Source organism: Macaca nemestrina, chromosome 20 (genome assembly GCF_043159975.1).
Source record: "Macaca nemestrina isolate mMacNem1 chromosome 20, mMacNem.hap1, whole genome shotgun sequence".
NCBI lineage: Eukaryota > Metazoa > Chordata > Mammalia > Primates > Cercopithecidae > Macaca > Macaca nemestrina.
The window spans coordinates 13513582-13536537 of NC_092144.1; the positions used below are offsets into that span (position 1 = coordinate 13513582).

A 22956-nucleotide genomic window follows, 5' to 3' on the forward strand; every position below is an offset into this window, starting at 1 on the left:
CAGACGCTAGCTGTTAAGGGGCAGGGTGGGGACTGCAGAGACCAGGAGACGGGGGCATGGTGCCTGGCAGGGCAGGAGAGAAGAGGCCCCGGGCATAGCGCCCTCAAGTTGCAGGTTCAAATCCCAGCTGTGCGCTGTCATGTCGGCACGACAGGACACCCACGTCACTCCTCTCAATTCTGTCTCTCCACGGGGGAGCTGGGGAACGAGAGCCTCCCAGGGTGGCTGTGGGGGTTAGAAATAATTTTCGGCAATTCCACACATCTTTTTTGGAGCATCTTCTATGTGCCAGACACTGAGGGGCTGGGTACAAAAAAGTCGATTCTACAGCGTACCAGTATTGTAAAAGAAGATAAAGCCAGCAGAAGTGGCTACGAGTGTGTGTGGGTTTGGGAGTGGTTTTTTTTTTTTTTAATCATATTTTTAAAGACAGGGTCTCGCTCTATTGCCCAGGGTGGAGTGCAGTGGCGCGATCATAGCTCACCACAGCCTTTGAGCTCAAGGGATCCTCCTGCCTCGGCCTCCCAAGTAGCTGGGATCACAGGGCGTGTGCCACCGTGCCTGGCTAATTTTTAATTTTTTTGTAGAAATGGGGGCCTCGTGGCCGGGCGCGGTGGCTCAAGCCTGTAATCTCAGCACTTTGGGAGGCCGAGACAGGTGGATCACGAGGTCAGGAGATCGAGACCATCCTGGTTAATACGGTGAAACCCCATCTCTACTAAAATGTACAAAAAGCTAGGCGGGCGAGGTGGCGGGCGCCTGTAGTCCCAGCTACTTGGGAGGCTGAGGCAGGAGAATGGCGTGAACCCGGGAGGCGGAGCTTGCAGTGAGCCAAGATCCGGTCACTGCACCCCAGCCTGGGCGACAGAGCCAGACTCCATCTCAAAAAAAAAAAAAAAAAAAAGAAATGGGGGCCTCGTTATGTTTCCCAGGCTGGTCTCGAACTCAAGCGATCCTCCCACTTCATCCTCCCAAAGTGCTGGGATTACAGGCATAAGCCACTGTGCCCGGCTGTTGCAATTTTATTTTATTTTATGTATTTATTTATTTGAGACAGAGTCTTGCTCTGTCGCCCAGGCTGGAGTGCAACGGTGTGATCTTGGCTAACTGCAACCTCCGCCTCCCAGGTTCAAGCGATTCTCCTGACTCAGCCTCCTGATTAGCTGGGACTACAGGCACCCACGACCACACTCAGCTTATTTTTGTATTTTTAGTAGAGACACGGCTTCACCATATTGGTCAGGCTAGTCTCGAACTCCTGACCTCAGGTGATCCACCTACCTCAGCCTTCCAAAGTGCTGGGATTACAGGCATGAGCCGCTTGCCTGGCTGTTGCCATCTTAAATAGGATGATCAGGAAAGGTCATCTCCCCTGGAGAAGATGACATTTTAGCAAAGCCCTGTGAATTTGAGGGAGGAGCACGCAGGTGTTCAGTTCAGGAAAGTTAGAAGAGAGTCCGAGGCAGAGTCACAGTCCGTGCAAAGGCCCTGGGGCTGGACCGTGCCTGTATGTTTGAATAACGGTAGCAGCTGCCTCGAGGAAGCGGGTTGTGAGCTGGTGGGGAGAGTGGGAGGAGGTGAGAGCAGGGAGGTGCCGGAAACAGACTGTGCGGGACTCCTTGTACTTTAAGCACACAACTGCTCCCCGAATGGGGCCGCCCCTCTGCCCAGCCTTCACTCCCAGAAGCCACTGGGGAGCGCTCTGGGGCAGGGTCGGCCAACCATGGTCAGGCCCCCGCCTGCCTTTGTACACCTGGTAAGCTAAGAATGGTGTTTACGTTTTTAAAGGACTGAAGAAGAGAAAAGAGAACAGGCCACAGAACCCGTCTGGGGCCCGCAAAGCTCTCAGTATTTACCATCTGGCTTTCTACAGAAAAGTCACCCAGCCAACCTCTACTCTACTTTATTTACGTACACATTTTTTTTGAGACAGGGTCTTGCTCTATAGCCCAGGCTGGAATGCAGTGGTGCGATTACGGCTCACTGCAGCCTCTACCTCCCAAGCTCAAGTGATCCTCCTGCCTCAGCCTCCCAAGTAGCTGGGACGACAGGCGTGTGGCACCATGCCCAACTAATTTAAAAAATTTCTTTTTTGCCGGGCGCGGTGGCTCAAGCCTGTAATCCCAGCACTTTGGGAGGCCGAGACGGGCGGATCACGAGGTCAGGAGATCGAGACCATCCTGGCTAACACGGTGAAACCCCGTCTCTACTAAAAAATACAAAAAAAAACTAGCCGGGCGAGGTGGCGGGCGCCTGTAGTCCCGGCTACTCGGGAGGCTGAGGCAGGAGAATGGCGGGAACCCGGGAGGCGGAGCTTGCAGTGAGCTGAGATCCGGCCACAGCACTCCAGCCTGGGTGACAGAGCGAGACTCCGTCTCAAAAAAAAAAAAAAAAAAAAAAAAATTTCTTTTTTGAGACAGAGTCTCTCTCTATCGCCCAGGCTGGAGTGCAGTGGCATAATCTTGGCTCATGGCAACCTCCACCTCCCGGGTTCAAGCGATTCTCCTGCCTCAGCCTCCTGAGTAGCTAGGATTAGAGGCACGCGCTACCACACTCGACTAATTTTTTTATTTTTAGTAGACACGGGGTTTCACCATGTTGGTCAGGCTGGTCTCGAACTCCTGACCTTGTGATCCACCTGCCTCAGCCTCCCAAAAGGCTGGGATTACTGGCGTGAGCCACTGCGCCTGGCCTAATTTTTTCATCTTTTATTCTGTAAAGACAGGGTGGGGGGGTGTCTCGCTTTGTCGCCCAGGCTGGTCCCGAACTCCAGGACTGAAGCGATCCTCCTGCCTCAGCCTTCGAAAGTGCTGGGATTACAGGCGTGAACCATCTTGCCCCGCTAGCAACCTCTACTCTACAGCCATCACTGCCAACCCAGGACAATTCTGCCCCGGATCCTAGTATGTTTAGCAATGTCTGCAGACTTTCCGAGGTGTTACAACTGTGGGGGTGGGGGTGTCACTGACATCTATCGGGCAGAGGCTAGGGTGGCCTCCGAGCATCCTATAGTACAGAGGACAGCCTCCCACAGAGAATGACGTGGTGCCAAAGTCAGGAGTAATGGAAATCGTCTGGGAAATCCTGTCTGGGAAAGCCAGCCCCAGGCCCCTCACCTCCTTAAGGGACCGGAAGGAGAATCTACCTGGCTTCCTGGCCTGATCATTTGTGACCTGCAGGGTATTTTTAGCCTCTGAGGGAGGGGCACTGGCTATTCTGAGTTTTTTTTTGGGGGGGGGGTGCAGCCAAGGCTATTTTTGGCCTCGGCATCTATTCATTGAATTTCTATCTTCCCCCCAATTTTGGAACAGGAGGCAGGGAAGGCAGGGTTGTTTTTTTTTTTTTTTTTTTTTTTTAGAGTCAGGATCCTGCTCCATCACCCAGGCTGGAGTGCACTTGTGCAATCATAGCTCCCTGCAGCCTCAAACTTCTGGGCTCAAGCGATCCTCCCACCTCAGCCTCCTGAGCAGCTGAGACTACAGGAGCATATTCACGACGCCCAGCTATTAAAAAAAAATTTTTTGGAGACGAGTCTTGCTGTGTTGCCCAGGCTGATCTCAAATTCTTGGCCTCAAGCAACCCACCCACCTCGGCTTCCCAAGTGCTGAGATTACAGGTGTGAGCCACCACACCCGGGCCAGGTAAGACTTCCTGAACACACACTGTGGGCCAGCGATGACTGCTGACATCTGGGATTCCCAAAGCAAAGCAAATCACAACATCCTCGCACACTTGGGTCCTCCTCACAGACACAAGACAGTAAACAAACAAGCACAGAACATCAGGAAATTACAGACTACGTGAAAAGCCATCCGCTGTACTGCACGTCAGGAGAGGGGTGGGAAGCTGCGACTTTGCAGAAGGTGCCTGGCAGTAAACGTTCCTGGGGAGGTGATATTTCAAGAGGGTGGGGGAGAAAAAGCCTCGCAAATATCTAGGGGAGGGTCCTAGGTGGCAGAACAGCCAGTGCAAAGGCCCTGGGGTAGGATCACGCTTGGCACATTGGAGGAGCAACGAGGAGGGAGGAGGTGGCCCAGAAAGACCGTGAAGGGCCAGACCCCAGGACGGTCCAAGCCTGTGTGGGCTACTGCAGTCAGAATTTGGGGCTGCCCTCGAAAAGGAGACACATGCCTTCTCCCCAACTCGCATGACAGGAGAGTTTTGCTTTATTGTTTTGAGGTTTTTTGGGTTTTTTTGTTTTTTTTTTTTTGAGACTGAGTCTCGCTCTGTCACCCACGCTGGAGTGCAGTGGCGCAATCTCGGCTCGCTGCAACCTCCGCCTCCTGGATTCAAGCGATCCTTCCGCCTCAGCCTCCCTGGTAGCTGGGATTACAGATGCGCACAACCACATCTGGCTAAATTTTTGTACTTGTAGTAGAGATAGGGTTTCACCATGTTGGCCAGGCTGGTCTCGAACTCCTGACCTCAGGTGATTCACCCGCCTCAGTCTCCCAAAGTGCTGGGATTACAGGTATGAGCTACCATGCCCAGCCTATAGGAGAGATTTGACAGAAACCCCATATGTGTTGCAAGAACGTGAGCTCCACGAGGACAGGACGTGGCCACCACCCTCCATGGCGCCACCCATATGGCGCTGGGTAGGGAAAGCACTTGACAAGTGTGTGCAGACTGCATGACGAGGTGCACCTAGCCTTGCTCAAAGGAGTCCTGAGCACACAACTGCAGGTGCACACAAGATGCAGACAGTCCCATGTGTGCACACAGACAGCTGCTCCTTCTTGCAGCCCTGAGTCCCCCAGCATGACCACCCCCTCTGCAAAACACAAACACCAGCACACGAGGGACCCTTATGAACACCGGATGAGCCTGATAAGACACGTGGCCACATGCGCCCTTGGCTAGATCACCATCCAGGCCACACAGGTAGACGACACCTACGCACAGGTGCAGACAGACAGACATCTGGATTCTGGGGACACCGGGACCCCCTCCATGTTTCTACTTGGCCTCCCGCCTCACTCTAGGACCCGTCTCTTCCCTTCCACCAGGGTGCCCAATAGCAACCACTCTGCCCCAAACCCAGCTTGGGAGGAGCTGTCTGTCTTGCCACGGCACCCCCAGGGTCACTAGGGTCAGGGTTTCAGACCCAGGGAACCCCCGCCTCAGGAGTCCCTCCCCCTGCCTCCCCATGGAGGAGCTGGAGGAGGGGAAGCGTCTGGCATCTGGAAATCAGATCCGTGAGAGGAACCCACACAGAAACCAGAGCCTTGTGTGTCCTTGGCCACACGTCTCGCCGGGGAGGCAGGAGGGGGTGGAGGGCAAAGACGATGCTCTGGCGGGGATGGCACTGCTCCCACTGCTCTGGTTCCTCTTGAGGGGTACCCGCTGCCACCCTCCCCACTGAGATGCCTGCACTGGGGCTGAAGCAACACACGTTCTGCCACCAGCCTGGCAGGGTAGGGAGGACGCAGATGCCCCGAGACACACGCATCACGCAGCCTCGCACGCAGGTGGAGACGCCACCGGCCAGGAGCCCAAACCGCTGGATGCAAACACACTCCCGAGCAGCTGAGGCGCCTGTAGGCTCCTCCCCAATGTGTCCACAGGGTCCTCCTAGGTCCCCCAGGAGAAAGGGCTCCCCTGGGCAGGCTGGGAATAGAAGCTGGGCTTCAAGTCCCTGCCTTCCCCTCCCTCCCTGTAGGCTCCACAGCCCAGGTGTGCTGGTCCCCAGCTCCCCATCCTCCCCAACCCTGCACGCCAGCTACACCCCCAAGAGCAGGCATCAGCATGGGTGATCACCGGGTACGCAAGCCCCCCAGAAGTGGGGATTGAGACGGGTGCCCCTTGGAGAGAGAGCGAGCGCCTGGAGGGGCGTCCCAGGGCAGGTGCTACACACACAGGGTGGACTGAGCGAGGCCATGTGGGAGGTCACCAAGCTAGGGAGGAAGATGGTGGCAAGACCAGCAGGAGGGCCGGCACCCGCATGTGAGTGCACACGTATGTTGCACGAGTATGTGGCTCCGTACACGGGTGCGATCGCTGCCAGCCATGGAATTAGTTCCCTTTTCCGAATTCCAGATGATTTTTCATCTCTGTAATTAATGGGCAAGTCAGTTCTGAACGGCATGGCAGGCAAATTGCTAGTTAGGAAAATCACGGATAATTTTCTCGATATGATAATGAACGTTGGAATCCTTCTCTTATTCTCCCTGTTTTCATCCTACTTTTAAGTAATAAATTTGGCATTAGTGGGAGGGGAGCAGGGAGGAAGGAGAAGTCACCTGGCCCCCAAAGCTGGGGCCTGACAGGGGCCCACGCAGAGTCCCCTGCCCCCCAGGCCGTGGGGCAGATTGGAGAAGAGAATGAGGGGTGTGGACCCTCCGCGGGGGTGATCAATTCAGGGGTCCAGGCCCTGGAGAACAGGTGGAGGGCAGGGAGCTTTCAGGCTGTGAGCCAGGGTGAAGGAGTGCGGTCTGGGGTCAGGTTAGACTCATGCCAGCCCTTGGGGTGTTGGAGAGAGAAGCAGAAACCAATAGCCTGTCCCCAAACAGCACGGAGGTCAACGGTCCGGAATAGACATTCACCCTCAGGTGTGCCCCACTAGGTCCAACCTCCTCTAAGCGGTGACTCCATACCAGGCTAAGGGAGCCGGGCAAGCAGAGAGAGGGGGAGAGAGAGAGATATAAAGACAGAGAGAGAGAGAGAGAGAGAGAGAGAGAGAGAGAGAGAGAGAGAGAGCGCGAGCGAGCCAGCCATCTTGGCAGCCATTTTGAACCCCTCCCCCTCCTGCCCCCAGGCACACATGTTGGGCTGTTGGATGTGGGAAGACAGACCCCAGCTCTGAGTCCGGTGGAAGCCAGGCAGAAAGGGGGGCCCTGCCTGGAACTGGGATAGAGACACCCACGCAGCTGCCATGGGTGGAGGTGGATGGGGGTTGCAACAGGAGGAAAGGGTCCAGGCAGGTACAGAGAGATGCTGGCCAGGGATGGGGCAGTGTGAGGACCCGGACTCCAAGTGTAGCGACAGGGGTGTGTGTAGCCAGCGGCTGTCATCAGATGGGGGCCAGGGGTGCACTGGAGAGATACCTGGGAGGGTACTTTCTGGACACGGCTGGAGCAAACACAGCACCCCCCCCCACCCCACCACTTCAGGCCTGGACTCGGGTCCCAGGACCGTCATATGGGAGGATGACAACCGAACCTTGGTAGCTCAATCAAATGCGCACCTGGGGTGGGGGTGGGGAGTTGTCCTCAAAGCACGAATAATCCCGGTGGATCAAACCTGCCGGCCTCCCGTGCTTTAACCCGGCACCACGGAGAGAAGGTGCTGCCCGGCTGCACCCCCTCCTCCTGACAGCGGCGCCCCCCGGACTGCGGCCAGCTCGACACCCTGACAGACCCCTCCCCATCCCCCGCGCCACTGCCTCCCAGAGAAAAACAACCCCCTCGCCCAGCATCTTGTGGTGCCAGCCACGGCTCCTCCGAGGCCCGGGACCGGCGCGCGGCGCGCACACGCACCCCCTCCGCTCACACCCAGACACCTACACAAACAGAGCGCCAAGCACCCGCGCGCACACGCACCGGGGACACGCAGGCACCGCCGCGCCGCTTCCCCACAAAGGCTGGCGCGCGCGCGGGCACACGCAACCACGCGCGGGCACACTCGCGGTCCCCTCCCCCCGCCAGGCACCCTGCGGCCGCCCGTCCGCACCCCCGCGCCCCGGGCGCTCCGTGGGGGCCGCCCCTCCCGGGCCCCTAGCCAGTGGGGGTGAGCTGCGGGCTGCCCCCCACGCCCCTCCCGCTCAGGTGCAGTGCCCCGCGCGGCTCCAGCGTCCCCTCCCCCCTCGCGGCCAGGACAGGCCCCGGCTCCCATCCTTCCCGCCTCCCCTCTTCCGCGCGCCCCGCACACCTGGCCCAGGTGCGGCGTCGCCCCTCGCCCTGGGCCCGCAGACACTCACCTGTCCAGCGCCGCTCTGGGGTCGGCCCAGCGTGTCTCTCCTGCGGCTCCGCGAACCCGGGCCCCCCGCCCGGCACATCTCCCGGAGCCGGGGCTGAGGGGAAGCGGATAGGAGGTGGCGGGGCGAGGGCGGCCTCCGTGTCCCTTCCTTCCCCTAGCCCAGCACCGTCGCCACCGACCAAAAATTTAAAAAAAAAAAAAAGAAAAAGAAAATAAAAAAAAAGAGGCGGATTACACGGAACCAAAGGCGGCCCCCTCGCGGCGGCGGAGGCTCGGGACTGGGGGCGATCGGGTCTGCGCCCCTCCCGGGGAGCGAGGCGGTGGGGCGGGGGCGGCGTCAGAGCACTGGGGGCTGGGGCGAGGCGGAGCGCCCCGAGGCGGCGCCGGCAGCGGCCCGCATCTCCCCCGCAGCTCCGCGGCCCCGACGGAGGCGGCACGTGTGCGCCCAGGCGACTTCCCAGCCCCCTCCGACGGCGGCGGTGGCCGAGGGGTTAACGGGGCAGCCGGGGCGCCCCTGCAGGCCCCCGCCGCCCGGCGGCGCCGCTCCGGGGCCCGCGCGGCCCCATCAGCCGGGACCTCCTCGGCAGACGGCGGGGCGGGGGCGCCGCAGCGCCGACAGCTCCCGCGCCGACGGCTCGGGCTCCCCGCAGTGGCCGCGGGGGGCTCGGGTTGGGGGTGGGCGGCGCGGAGCTGGCGGAGGGGGGCGGCGCGGCTGGAGGCGGGTGCCGCGGCGTCGCGCCCCCGGTGCGGCCGGAGGGGGGGCGCCGGGCCGGGCCCGTGGGCACCGCAGGACGCGCGGACCGAGCCGGCGCCGGGCACCAGCAATGACAAGCCGCCTGCTCGCCCCGCTCCCCGGCGCACCCGCTCCGGGAGGGGGGCGGCGGGCGCGCAAAAAACCCGGCCCGGAGTCGCCGCCCGGGACTGGCCGCCGCAACCCGCCTGAGCACCCCAGGAGCCGGCCCGAAAACCCGGGCTGGACTTTCCTTCCCTTCGACTCCTCTCGCCTTCTCTCTGGAAAAGCAGGGAGTAGGAAGGCGACGTGCTGGAGCCCCGCGTTGGAGCGGGGAGTGGGGGAAGGGAGACAGACGTAAGGAAGACCCGGAGAGGATTTTCCAGCGAAGTAAAAGGAAAGGCGCCGAGCCCGGGAAGGAGGGCGCAAATGGGGAGATCTGGAAGGGTTGTGCAAAACCCGAGCTGGATTAGCTAAAGATGTGAGGAACGGGTGTTGGGGTGGGTGGTTGGGGGGTAGATGCGACACGGCCAAATGCACCCGGGGCACGCAAATTTCGGGCCGGATTCTTTCTCGGGAGACGGAGTAATGCGTCAGGCCTAACGCAGTGGAAACAAGCAAGACCCGGCCCGGAATTCCCGGGACCTGGGTTCGCATGGGAAGGGTGTTCTGGAAGGGGGATGCTTAGTGTCTGAGGCGACTTGGGTTGCCCTCATCTTCCTGGCAGCAACGTGTAAGGGGGAGGGGCAAAAGGAGGGCTGGACTCGGGTACGAAGGGATTCGGCGCGCTGGCTGCACCGGAGCGGACAGGTAAAAGCGGTTTCTGGATCCAGGGGCGCTGCGAAGGGAATGCGATGAGGCCGGTACCCTGGGAGACCAGACCTACAATAAAACGCGAGGGAGGCACGCAAAGCCAGGACTGGAGCGCGCGGGACGGGATGAGACCCTCAGCAGAAGATCCTGGGCCACCGAGGCAGGGGCTTGGAGCTGACCGGGCAGGAGGGGCGGAGGGAAGCGTTAGGGGGAGGTTTGTATCTATAAACGCCTCAAAGTCTTGCTTTTGGGGAGGGGGTGCGGGAGAAAAATTGAATTTTATGTTCTCTGAAAGAGTAAAAACCCGGCATGGATTTTCACCACCTAACAACTCCATTGCAGCTGGTGGACTTAGAGAAGTAGGGCAAGAAGCAGGCTTGGGTTCCCAGGCATCAGACCAAGTGAGGCGAGGAGCAGGTTTCGGATTGAGGCTGCAGAGGGAGCCCAGGGACCCCCTCTCTGGGGTGGGGAAGGCTGTTGGACCCGGCTTTGCTCTCCGGAGAGCCAAAGTTACGACTGCCAAGACCTATAGCCGGGGCTATAAAACCGGGCCCCAAGCCAAAAATAGACACTTCGGCAACTTTATGCAGGGTGGGGGCTGGAGGGAAATGGAAGTGGGGTACAGACTCCTGGAGTGGAGGGAACAGGGGGGAGGGGGTGTCCCTGAAGCGGGGCTGCTGGCTCCATTTTATGAAAGATGGGTGCAACGGGAAGACTGATGGCTGGGGAGGAGCAAAACCCGGGCTTGGATCCTCAGGGAAAGGAATCCATTCAAGTGAGGCCTAAATGTTAAGGCAGACAGCTCAAAGTTCAAAGCTGGCCTGCATCTTAGCAGCAGGGCAGACAAATCCTGATCTGAGTTTTAGAGGAGGGGGACTGGCTGAGGATGGGGATGGGGGAAACCGCCAGTCCAGGGAAGAGAGTGCATTGCTCACCAGGCACTTTGCAGAGTGAATGAGGAACGAGAAAAGGATTCCTGAGTAGGAGTGGTAAATCCACAAAACTTGAAGCGTTATCTGGATGGGAAAAAATGAGTATCTAAGAAAGCCTGAGTTGAATATCTGCACGGGAATGAACTTGGGCTCTAAGAACTCCTTCCTAGAAGCATGTCCCTGTGGCTAAACTGGAGGAAGGGCAGGGACACCAGACTTCCAGGCTGGCCGGGTGACCACATGCCACTGCTGTGGCAGCCTGTCACCCTCCACCGCCTTCTATGGACAGCTGTCTTTTCAGTACTGGGAAGGGATTCTTAAAAGCCAGAACCTAGGCAAATCTGGCCCCAGAGAACTTCAGAGTGGAGGGATGGGTTACTTTCATTCCTCCTTCATGCCCAGGATTTCATGGCTGCAGAGCAGTCCAGCCTTGAATCTGGGTGACCAAGCTGGACACCTGGACCTGGGGGACCAAAGGGGTATAAAGTAGGAGTTGGTGAGTGCAAAAAGGATCCCATCCATCTGTGGTTGACTGCAGATCCACTGGGTATGGAGGAGGGCATCCCATCTCTCTATGCCTCAATTTCCCACTTTGAGATACTGACAGCACCAAGTAAGACCCATAAAGGCCTTGAGATGCTGGACACTCCAGGCAGCCAGCTTTCTATAAACCCAGCAGTACCGAAAAGGGAACAGAACTTGACGCTCAGAAAAAGCTGGTCACCTCCTTGTTCTCTCGCTCCAGGCCTTCTGCCCCCACCCCACCCTCCAGCCCTGAGCAGCCCATCCACTTCCCCCTACAGAGCAAGCCTAGGATGTGGTTCTAACTTGCATTCTCCAGAGGCTGCGAGAAAGAGTGGCCTTTACTTACATGAAGAAAAGCAACAACATTCTTTAAGGCACCCTCAGCTCAGTTTGGGAAACCCCAGCCGGAGCCCCCTCACCCCCACCCCTCACCCCTTTCTAGACCCTCTAAACCCCCCTGGTCTCCGCTGGGATCGGTTCTCCAGCCTCCATCTGATCCATGTCTCCTGGACTTGTGAGCGGCGTGCTCAGCAGGCAAAGAGTGCGAGGAGACTGGGGGGCGCGTAAAGAGCCCTGGCGCCCCTCAGACCTTCGGCTGCGCAGCCGCAGTGGAGGCCGCGCCAGCAACTGGGCTCCGGGAACCAAGGCGTCCGCGCGCGCACGCAGACTCGCCTGCGCGCCGCGTGCCCCGCGCTGCCCGGGTCTGTACCCGCGCTTCGGACACCCTGCTCCCAGGGCGCTCCTCGCTTCCAGCCTCCCACCTTGCCTTGGGATCCCCATGAGCCCCGCGCCTGAGGCATCCCACGCTCTGTGCATTCCGTCCCACGGGACCTCCACGCCCACGGTGCCACGCGCCTCGAGTACCCCATGTTCTGTGAACCCTGCACCCGGAAGCCCCACCTTCTATGCACCTTGTGCTAGAGAACCCGCACGTCCAGGGTGCCCTATGCCTAGGGCACCCCGTGTTCTCCTGCGTATCTGGGACTCCACATTTTGTACCCCTAGCATCTCCAGCATCCCAGCGTCAGACACAGTTGGGCTCGCCTGTGCCTTGTCTGTCCCCCTCTCTGTGTCTTCCATGTTTTGCGCCCACCGCCTCGGTTGGGCCCCCAGCCTCACCATCCTGAAGGCTCTGCTTCGCCCCAGTGCTCAGCTTCCCTTTACCTCAGGCCCAGCGCCCTGCCTCAGGCTCCTGGACAGGTCAGGGCAACGCCAGACAGTCACTGCCCACCAGGCGCCCCCAGCCCGTGTTTTCCTATAGCTCACTCGGTATAGGATGCACAACCCTGCTGTTCATTTCATTGCTCGGTGCACGTCTTCATTCCATTTACGCCCCAAACACATAGCACGCACCTTATATGCCCTTTCCTGTCAGGTGCGGTGTGATGCATTGAGGATGTGCCTCCAGTGCACAAGGAACAAGGCAGGGAACCTTCTCTGGGCGCTCCCTTCATCATGGAGAAGATGGGCACAGAATGCGTGGTGGAATGAGCCCTGGAAAGTCAGCAGGTGCCAGGCAGCGGAGGATGGACCTATCCTTGAGGTGTGGGTGAAGTTTTGTGTGTCCCTGGCCTTTCCAGAGGCTCCCTGTACCCCCATCTTGGGCAACTTCTTTTATTTGTATTTATTTATTTATTTTAAGAAGAAGTCTCCTTCTGTTACCCAGGCTGGAGTGCAGTGGCACGATCTCTGCTCACTGCAACCTCCCTCTCCTGGGTTCAAGTGATTTCCGGCTAATTTTTGTATTTTTAGTAGGGACAGTGTTTCACCATGTTGGCCAGGCTGGTCTCGAACTCCTGACCTCAAGTGGTCCACCCCCTTCGGCCTCCCAAAGTGTTAGGATTACAGGTGTGAGCCATTGTGCCGGCCTATTTATTTATTTTTAGAGACGGAGTCTCTTTCTGTCGCCCAGGTTGGAGTGCAGTGGTGAAATCATAGCTCACTGCAGCCTGGAACGCCTGGGCTCAAGCAATCCTCCCACCTCAGCCTTCCAAGTAGCTGGGACTAACCCGCCCGAGCCATCACACCCAGCTAATTTTTGTTTTTTTGTTTTTTGTTTTTTGTTTTTCCATAGCTTGCTATGTTGCCCAGACTGGTCTCAAACTCCTGGGCTCAAATGATCCTCCTTCCTCAGTCTCCCAAAGCGCTGGGATTACAGGTGTGAGCCATGGCGGCTGGCCAACCTTGGGTGATTTCTGAGCTCCATTCAGTTCCACCCCCACTGCCAGACCAAATGGAGGGCAAGATAAAGAGTTTCCAGAATTGGGCTAGGAAGATAGGTTGGGAGCTGGGAATAATTACAACTCTGGTCTTTTTTTTTTTTGAAATGGAGTGTCACTCTGTCATCCAGGCTGGAGTGCAGTAGCATGATCTTGACTCACTGCAACCTCCGCCTCCTAGATTCAATTGATTCTCCTACCTCAGCCTCCCAAGTAGCTGGGATTACAGGCATGTGCCACCATGCCAGGCTAATTTTTTATTTATTTTTTTTTTTTTTCAGTAGAAACAGGGTTTCACCATGTGGGTCAGGCTGGTCTTGAACTCCTGACCTCAAATGATTTGCCTGCCTCAGCCTCCCAAAGTGTGGCATGAGCCACTGCACCCGGCCAGGTTTTGTTTTTTATTTTTTGTTTTTTGTTTTTTTGAGACAGAGTTTCGCTCTTGTTGCCCAGGCAGGAGTGCAATGGTGTGATCTCGGCTCACCGCAACCTCCACCTCCCGGGTTCAGGCAATTCTCCTGCCTCAGCCTCCCAAGTAGCTGGGATTACAGGCATGTGCCACCACGCCCGGCTAATTTTGTATTTTTAGTAGAGACTGGGTTTCTCCATGTTGGTCAGGCTGGTCTCGAACTCCTATCCTCAGGTGATCTGCCCACCTCAGCCTCCCAAAGTGCTGGGATTACAGGCGTGAGCCACCGCGCCCATCCTCAGCGGGTATATTCTGAAGGTGGAGCAGATGGATTGGAAGTGGGATACGAGGGAAAGAGGCAAGTCAAAATTTGTGACCTGAGTGAGCCCCTGGAAGGATGGAGAGGATGGAGAGGGGGCAGTTTTGTAAGTTAGATCCAAGCCTTTGGTTTGATATGTCCAAGTGGAGGCATGAAGCTGGTGCCGGGGAGAGGTTCAGGCTGGCTGAGAAATGGCTCAAATGAGCACAAATAGTCTCATTTATACTTTACGGTAACTCTGTGGGTGAAGGACTTTCTCTCTATCTTACAGAAGGCGCAAGGAAGGCTCCAGAACATGCCCAAGTAGTTTTAAAAATGTAGTTACAGGCCGGGCACAGTGGCTCACGTCTGTAATCCCAGTACTTTGGGAGGCCGAGGTGGGCAGATCACCTGAGGTTGGGAGTTCGACACCAGCCTGACAAACATGGAGAAACCCTGTCTGTACTAAAAATACAAAATTAGCCAGGCATGGTGGCACATGCTTGTAATCTCAGCTGCTCGGGAGGCTGAGGGAGGAGAATCGCTTGAACCTGGGAGTTGGAGGTTGCGGTGAGCCGAGATCGTGCCACTGCAATCCAGCCTGGAGATAGAGCAAGACTCCGTCTAAAAAAACAAAACAAAACAAAGGCCGGGCGCAGTGGCTCAAGCCTGTAATCCCAGCACTTTGGGAGGCCGAGACGGGCGGATCACGAGGTCAGGAGATCGAGACCATCCTGGCTAACACGGTGAAACCCCGTCTCTACTAAAAAATACAAAAAACTAGCCGGGTGAGGTGGCGGGCGCCTGTAGTCCCAGCTACTCCGGAGGCGGAGGCAGGAGAATGGTGTAAACCCAGGAGGCGGAGTTTGCAGTGAGCTGAGATCCAGCCACTGCACTCCAGCCTGGGCGACAGAGCAAGACTCTGTCTCACAAAAAAAAAAAATCTGAGCCAGGTCCCAGATTTGGGCTGGGAGGATACGGTGGGGATGGGGAATAATTCCAACTGTGGTCTTTTTTGTCACTCTGTTGCCCAGAATGGAGTATAGTGATGCAATCTCAGCTCACTGCAACCTCCGTTTCCTAGGTTCAAGCAATTCTCCTGCCTCAGCCTCCTGAGTAGCTGGGACTGCAGGCATGCAACACCACTCCTGGCTAATTTTTGTAGAGACAGGGTTTCACTTATGTTGCCCAGGCTGTTCTCAAACTCCCAGGCTCAAGCAATCCTCCCGCCTAGGTTTCCCAAAATGCTGGCATTACAGGCGTGAGCCACTGCATCTGGCCAGGCAAGACTATTTGAATGGCGCCAAGGCTAGGCTAGCATGGTGGGAGGCCAGGAGAGGATCTAGACTATATTCCCAGTGATACTAGGAACCCCAAGAGGGCTTTCTGAAGTGGGTGGCATGATCTTATTTGCATGTTTAAAAGATTATAGGGTTGGGCTTGGTGGTGTGATCCTGTATCCTAGCTGAGGCAGGAGGATTCACACACACAGGCTTGAGCCTAGGACTTCTGGGAAGTGGTGTGCTATGACCATCAATGTGGTGACTCCCGAGAGCAGGGGACCACCAGGTTGCCTAAGGAAGAGTCAACTGACCCAGGTTGGAAACAGAGCAGGTCAAAACTCCTGCGTTCATCAGTAGTGGAATCACATCTGTGAATAGCCACTGAGCTCCGGCCTGGGCAACAGAGCGAGACCCTGTCTCTAAAACAAAATGTTAAAATAAAAATAAATAAAATAGGCTGGGCACGGTGGCTCACACCTGTAATCCCAGCACTTTGGGAGGCCGAGGCTGGTGGATCATGAGGTCAGGAGATCGAGATCATCCTGGCTAACACAGTGAAACCCCATCTCTACTAAAAATACAAAAAATCAGCTGGGCCTGGTGGCGGGCCCCTGTAGCTACTCGGGAGGCTGAGGCAGGAGAATGGCATGAACCCGGGAGGCGGAGCTTGCAGTGAGCTGATATCTGGCCACTGCACTCCAGTCTGGGCAACAGACCGAGACTCCATCTCAAAAACTAAATTAATTTAAAAATAAATAAATAAATAAAAGATTTGAGGAGTGCTCCCTCAATCAGTATAACACAGAATTACTATATGAGGCAGGGTGCAGTGTCTCATGCCTGTAATCACAGCACTTTGGGAGGCCAAGATGGGAGGTTCGCTTCAGTCCAGAAGTTCAAGACCAGCTTGGGCAACATAGTGAGACACGGTTTCCACAAAATATACAAACATTACCTGGGCAGGGTGGCTTGTATCTATAGTCCCAGTTACTCAGGGTTAGGGGCTGAGGTGAGAGGATCGCTTGAGCCTGGGAAGTCGAGGCTGCAGTGAGCTATGATTGCACCACTGCACTCCAGCCTGGGCGACAGAGCAAGACCCTGTCTCAAAAAAAAAAAAAAAAAAAAAAAAAAAAAGCTGTATGATTCAGCAATTCCTCTCCTAGGTATAACCGAAAGAATTGAAAACAGCCTCTTAAACAGATACTTGTGCGTGGATGTTCCTAGCAGCACTACTCACCATAGTAAAAATGTTAAAACAACCCAAGTGTTTATCAGTAGATGAGCAGATAAATAAGATGTATACTCATACAATGGAATATTATTCAACCATTAAAAGGAAAGATGTCCTGGTACACACTACAACACGGATGAAACTTGAAAACACCATGCTCAAAAGAAGCCAGGCACAAAAGGTCTCATAGTGTACTATTACATGTTCTATTTATATGAAATTTATATGAAATGTCCGGAACAGGTAAATCCACAGAGACAGAAAGCAGATGAGTGGTTGCCCGGGGCTGGGGAAGGAGGGAATGGGGAGTGACTGCTAACGGGTGTGAGTTTTCTTTAGGGGATGATGAAAAATGTCTTGGAACTAGACATGATGAATGTTCTATGACATGACATGACATTGTCCACCTTAAAATGGTTGGTGGTTAATTTCTTGCTGTGGGAATTTTACCTCAATTGAAAATGCTGGCCGGCGGGCATGGTGGCTCATGCCTGTAATCCCAGCACTTTGGGAGGCCGAGGCAGGTGGATCACGAGGTTAGGAGTTCAAGACCAGCCTGGCCAAGATGGTGAAACACCGTCTCCACTAAAACTACAAAAATTAGCCAGGCATGGTGGCAGGCGCCTTTAATCCCAGCTGCTCGGGAGCCTGAGGCAGGAGAATCTCTTGAACCCAGGAGGCAGAGGTTGCAGCGAGCTGAGATTGTGCCACTGCACTCCAACCTGGACAACAGAGTGAGACTCTGTCTCAAAAAAAAAAAAAAAAAATGCTAGGGGCCGGGCATGGTGTCTTAGACTTGTAATCCCAGCACTTTGGGAGGGAGAGGCTGGCGAATAACTTGAGGCCAGGAGTTTGAGATCAGCCTGGCCAACATGGAGAAACCCCATCTCTACTAAAAATACAAAAAAAGCCAGGAGTGGTGGCGCATGCCTGTAGTCCCAGCTACTCAGGAGGCTGAGGCAGGAGAATCACTTGAACCCAGGAGTGGAAGTTGCTATCTGGGAGGCTGAACTGGGAGGATCACTTGAGCCTGGGAATTAGAGGCTGCAGTGAGCTATGATTGCAACACTGCACTCCAGCCTGGGTGACCGAGCGAGACCCCTATCTCTTAAAAAGAAATTATTGGCCAGGCGCAGTGGCTCAAGCCTGTAATCCCAGCACTTTGGGAGGCCGAGACGGGCGGATCACGAGTTCAGGAGATCAAGACCATCCTGGCTAACACGGTGAAACCCCGTCTCTACTAAAATACAAAAAAAATTAGCCGGGCGAGGTGGCGGGCGCCTGTACTCCCAGCTACTCGGGAGGCTGAGGCAGGAGAATGGCGTGAACCCGGGAGGCGGGGCTTGCAGTGAGCTGAGATCCGGCCACTGCACTCCAGCCTGGGCAACAGAGCTAGACTCCGTCTCAAAAAAAAAAAAAAAAGAAAGAAATTATTTATTATTATTATTATTATTTTTTAATTATACAGGTCGGCTGGGCGCAGTGACTCATGCCTGTAATCCCAGCACTTTGGGAGGTAAAGGCCGGAGGATCGCTTGAGCCCAGGATTTCGAGACCAGCCTAGGCAGCATCGTGAGACCTGGTCTCTAAATAAATAAATAAATAAATAAATTATATAGGCGATTTGAGAGGGAGCCAGGAGATTCGGAAGGTGATCACCACTATCATCCAGGTGAGAGGCAGGTGATGGAGGCCCAGAACAGGATGCTAGGGGAAAACGGTAGGTTTGGGGCATGTCTTAGGGGCAGAGTCAACAGGACCCCTTACTTTGCACCCCCCTTGAACTCTGCTCATATTACTTCCTCATCACTCCATTGAAAATGCAGGCCGGGCGCGGTGGCTCAAGCCTGTAATCCCAGCACTGTGGGAGGCCGAGACAGGCGGATCACGAGGTCAGGAGATCGAGACCATCCTGGCTAACACAGTGAAACCCCGTCTCTACTAAAAAATACAAAAAAACTAGCCGGGAGAGGTGGCGGGCGCCTGTAGTCCCAGCTACTCGGGAGGCTGAGGCAGGAGAATGGCGTAAACCCGGGAGGCAGAGCTTACAGTGAGCTGAGATCCGGCCACTGCACTCCAGCCTGGGCGACAGAGCGACGCCCCGTCTCAAAAAAAAAGAGGCCTGGCGCGGTGGCTCACGCCTATAATTCCAGCACTTTGGGAAGCTGAGGTAGGTGGATCACCTGAGGTCAGGAGTTCGAGACCAGCCTGACCTACATGGAGAAACCCCGTCTCTACTAAAAATACAAAAAATTAGCCAGGTGTGGTGATGCATGCCTGTAATCCCAGCTACTCGGGAGGCTGAAGCAGGAGAATCGCTTGAACCTGGGAGGCGGAGGTTGCAGTGAGCCGAGATCAGGCCATTTTTTTCCAGCCTAGGTAACAAGAGTGAAACTCTGTCTCAAAAAAGAAAAAGAAAAAAAGAAAACTGCAAACACCCCCACCCTTCTCACTCACTTGATCCCCTCTCCCCTTTATCTCTCCCCAGCCCCAGAGATGGGGGGGGTCTCACTATGTTGTCCAGGCTGGTCTCGAACTCCTGGTCCCCACAGCATATCCTGACCTAGTTTCGTTTTCATTCATTTGTCTCCCTCACTAGAATACCAACTCCCCAGGCCAGGGATGTTTGTTTCTTGTTCACTGCTGTCTACCCAGAGCCTAGGACCTGTCCTGGCACATAGTAGGCAATCAGGAGAAAGCGGGGGAGTGCAGGAAAGCGAGAATCCCGGAAGCCGTCGGGTTCCAGCCTGAGCAGCAGGCGGGCGTTTAAGTGGAGGCGGATTCCTAGTTAGGCACTAGCTGGAAGGGGAGCCCGGCTTGGCTGCGCTTCCTTCCCCGGCCGCTAGGGGCCGCTTCCCCGCTGCTCTGCGGCCGCCAGGTGAGGGGGCCCCGCCCCTTCTCCCCAAGTGCCCAGGAGGGGCAGCCCGGGGAAGGGAGGGGGGTGATGAGCGCAGAGCTGGGGGAGTTGGGCTGTGAGGGGGCAAAGTTGGGGTGAAGGGAGACAGCTGAGCGTGTTTGAGGTGGGGGCTGCTGAAAGGAAGGGGAAAATGCGTGGGGAGGTTGGGAGCTGTGAGGTAGTGAGGAGACAGCCCTGTGCTAGAGAGAGAGGAGTTGAGAGTTGAGGGAGGTGCGGGAAGATGGGTGAGCAGCTGGGGAGTCCGGGAAAGTCTGGCAGGGGGAAGGCCTTGCCCTGGTGGCTCCACTGGAGGAAATTTGGACCATGCATGGAAAAGACCGGGACGATTGAAGGGGTGGGATTGGCCTGTGGGGTGAGGATCCCAGGGAAGAAGCCCTAAGCTTTGCTGGACTTTGACTTGGCCAGTGTGTTCTGGGGAGGAGGAGGGATTTCTCAGACCCTGATCCTTGGGACCAGCAACAGGGAGGGACTTCCCCACTGAGGAGTGAGATGTGCCTGGCAAGCTCACCAGATAGCTTCTGCAGAACGTGTGACCCGTAAGTGGCTTATTCAACCTGACACTGACTCTCCCTCTCTCTCCTTCATGCCCCAGGGCCAGGATTCATTGTGTAATGAATTGAGTGGTGGGAAAACAGCAATGAATGAGACAGATCCAGTCCCGGCACAAAGAAGGCTGTCCAGACCGGGGGAAGTGACAGGTAAACTGAGGCAGGGACCTGCTGGCTTTAAATAGCAGTCCCCCTTGTGGTGATCTGGGCAGAGAGGACCACTCATATGGAGGCTCTGAGGGTGTTACCAAGAACAAAGCCGGCAGGCGATAGGGAGTGGTGGGGTCTGTGGCAACCCAGAAATGCCTGCCAGGTCTAAAGGGATCAAGGTGGGTGTGGTGGAATGGAGAAAGGTTGGGAAGGGGGTTGGGACTAGGAGTGAGGGGTTATAGGTGAGTCCCAGAGAGGTAGAGGTGATGGCCACGGGAAGGTAGAAGGTGACTCCTAACCTTACATGAGCTCATTTCAGGGGACACAAAAGCCAAATGCTGACCAGGGAATGAAAATGCAGAAATTGGGCAGGTGCGAGGCAGTGGTAAAGAACAGGGTAGCTGAAGTTGCACCCCCCTTTTCCATGGGCACCCGCTTGCTACCACTCAGCTCCAGCTGTGCGCTCCCACGTGGGAACTCAGGCTCAATGTTGCCAGAATAGCTTCTTCAAGAGAAGCCAGAAATCACGGTTGTTGTGCAAAATTCCCTGAGTTTTAAATATCCCATGGGGATCTACTAAAGTTAAATTGCTTCAACCCAGCAATTCCATTCCTGGGTTGATTCCCAGTGAAAGCGGGAGCTTAGGTTCACCTAAAGACACATCCATGGATGTGCCTAGCAGCTTCATTCATGATCGCCAGACACCGGACACCCCCTAAGTTGACCATCAACTGGCAAGCGGAAAACAAATGGGAGGACATTCCTATAATGGAATATAACACAGCAATGAAAAAGAATAAACTACTAATGCATTCACAGCAAGGATGAATCCCAGAGACATAATGCTCAGTAGGAGAAGCAAGATACAAAGAGAATACCCCGAGTGATCCCATTCCTGTGTTGTTCAAGGCCAGGCAGAAGTAACCTATGAAGAGAGTTGGGGAAGCCCAGGGTTTCCTAACTTCGGCCTCATTGACATTTGTGACTAAGTGATTCTGTGTGATGGGGGCTGTCCTGTGCACTGTAGGATGTTAAGCAGAATCCCTGGCCTCCAACCATTACTTACCAGCAGCACCCCCCCAGTTGTGACAAATGTCTGTTGTTAGGGGCATAATCACCATCAGATGAGAGCCACTGGGCTGGGCATGGTGGCTCACACCTGTAATCCCAGCACTTTGGGAGGCCTGTAATCCCAGCACTTTGGGAGGCTGAGGCGGGTGGATCACTTGAGGTCAGCAGTTCAAGACTAGCCTGGCCAACATGGTGAAACCCTGTCTCTACTAAAAATACAAAAAAATTGGCTGATTATGGTGGCATGCGCTTATAGTCCCAGCTGCTTGGGAGGCTGAGGCAGGAGAATCACTTGAACCCAGGAGGCAGAGGTTGCAATGAACAAAGATCGCACCACTGCACTCCAGCCTGGGTCACAGAGCAAGACTATGTCTCAAAAAAAAAGAAAAAAAAAAAAGCCACTGGCTTAGTGACGTTTTGAGGCAGACCACTTCCTGGAAGGTAGCCCAGGGAGCCTCCCGGGAGACTGGAATGTTCTTCATCTTGAACTAGGTGGCAGTGATAAGGGTGAAAGGTATTTCAAAAATCCACAGACCTATGCCCCTAAAATTTATGTGTTTCACAATAAAGGCATTAACTCTACAGCATGGATGACCCTTGGAAACATTTGGAAAAGTGAAAGAAGCCGGACACAGCGGGTCACATAGGGTATGACTTCCTTTGTATGAAATGCCCAGAACAGGTAAACACATAGAGACAGAAACAGATTGGTGGTTGCCAGGGGTTGGGGGATGGGGAATGGAGATTGACTGCTAGTGGGGATAGGGCTTCTTTTGGGGGTGATGGAAATGTTCTGTAATTAGAGGTGATACTTGCACAACTCTTTGAGTATACAAAAGTCCAGTGAATTGTACATTTTAAAATGTACAGTTGGGGCCAGGTGCAGTGACTCATGCCTGTAATCTCAGAACTTTGGGAGGCCAAGGTGGGCGGATCACTTGAGGTCAGGAGTTCAAGACCAGCCTGGCCAATATGGTGAAACCCCATCTCTACTAAAAATACAAAAATTAGCCAGGCATGGTGGCGCGCACCTGTAGTCCAGCTACTCAGGAGGCTGAGGCAAGAGAATCACTTGAACCCAGGAGGCAGAGGTTGCAATGAGCAAATATCACACCACTGCACTCCAGCCTGGGTATCGCAGCAAGACTCTGTCTCAAAAAACAAAAACAAAAAAATGTACAATTAATCTTGGCTGGGCACAGTGGCTCATGCCTGTAATCCTAACACTTTGAGAAGCAGAGGCGGGAGGATTGCTTGAGCCCAGGAGTTCAAGACCAGCCTAGGCAACATAGCAAGACCACACCTCTGCAAAAAAAAAAAAAAAATTTTCTTTTTTTTTTTTTTTTGAGACAGAGTCTTGCTGTGTCGCCCAGGCTGGGGTGCAGTGGTGCGATCTTGGCTCATTGCAACCTCTGCCTCCCGGATTCAAGCGATTCTCCTGCCTCAGCCTCCCGAGCAGCTGGGATTACAAGTGCATGCCACCACACCTGGCTGATTTTTGTATTTTTAGTAGAGACGAAGTTTCACCATGTTGGCCAGGCTGGTCTTGAACTCCTGACCTCAGGTGATCCACCCAACTCAGCCTCCCAAAGTGCTGGAATTACAGGCGTGAGTCACAGTGCCTGGCAAAAAAAAAAATTTTTAATTAGTTGGGCAAGTGAAGCCTGCCTGTAATCCCAGCTACTTGGGAGGCTGAGATGGGAGGATCGCCTGAGCGCAGGGGTTTGAGGTTGCAGTGAGCTATGACTGCACCACTGCACTCCGGCCCGGGGAAACAGAGAGAGAGACTCCGTTTCTAAAAATAATGTAAAATAAAATGGCGAGTGTTATGTTAGGTGAATTTTATCCGAAAAAGGAATTTTTTAAAAATTTTTTGGCCGGGCGCGGTGGCTCACGCCTGTAATCCCAGCACT

General features: G+C 55.1%; 1 protein-coding gene and 1 long non-coding RNA gene across 7 annotated transcripts in view; one reads left to right on the forward strand and one right to left on the reverse strand.

Moving 5' to 3' along the window:
• The window catches only part of LOC105497846 (adhesion G protein-coupled receptor L1), a 63663-nt gene extending 55349 nt beyond the window's left edge, over window positions 1–8314 (reverse strand). For 3 of the 6 annotated variants that reach the window (XM_011769701.3, XM_011769510.3, XM_011769606.3), the window contains exon 1: window positions 7919–8313. The gene's annotated coding sequence lies outside the window, so the exon portion shown is untranslated. Of the gene's footprint in view, window positions 1–7918 lie in introns of all 6 variants that reach the window. The other 3 variants (XM_011769426.3, XM_011769355.3, XM_011769786.3) reach the window with 2 other exon arrangements.
• Window positions 8315–9284: 970 nt separating this feature from the next.
• Window positions 9285–22077, forward strand: LOC105497707 (uncharacterized). Its single transcript, XR_011617591.1, has 4 exons — window positions 9285–9457; window positions 12293–12460; window positions 19867–19972; window positions 21614–22077. It is a non-coding gene; the product is annotated as an uncharacterized lncRNA (long non-coding RNA).
• Window positions 22078–22956: the final 879 nt, after the last annotated feature.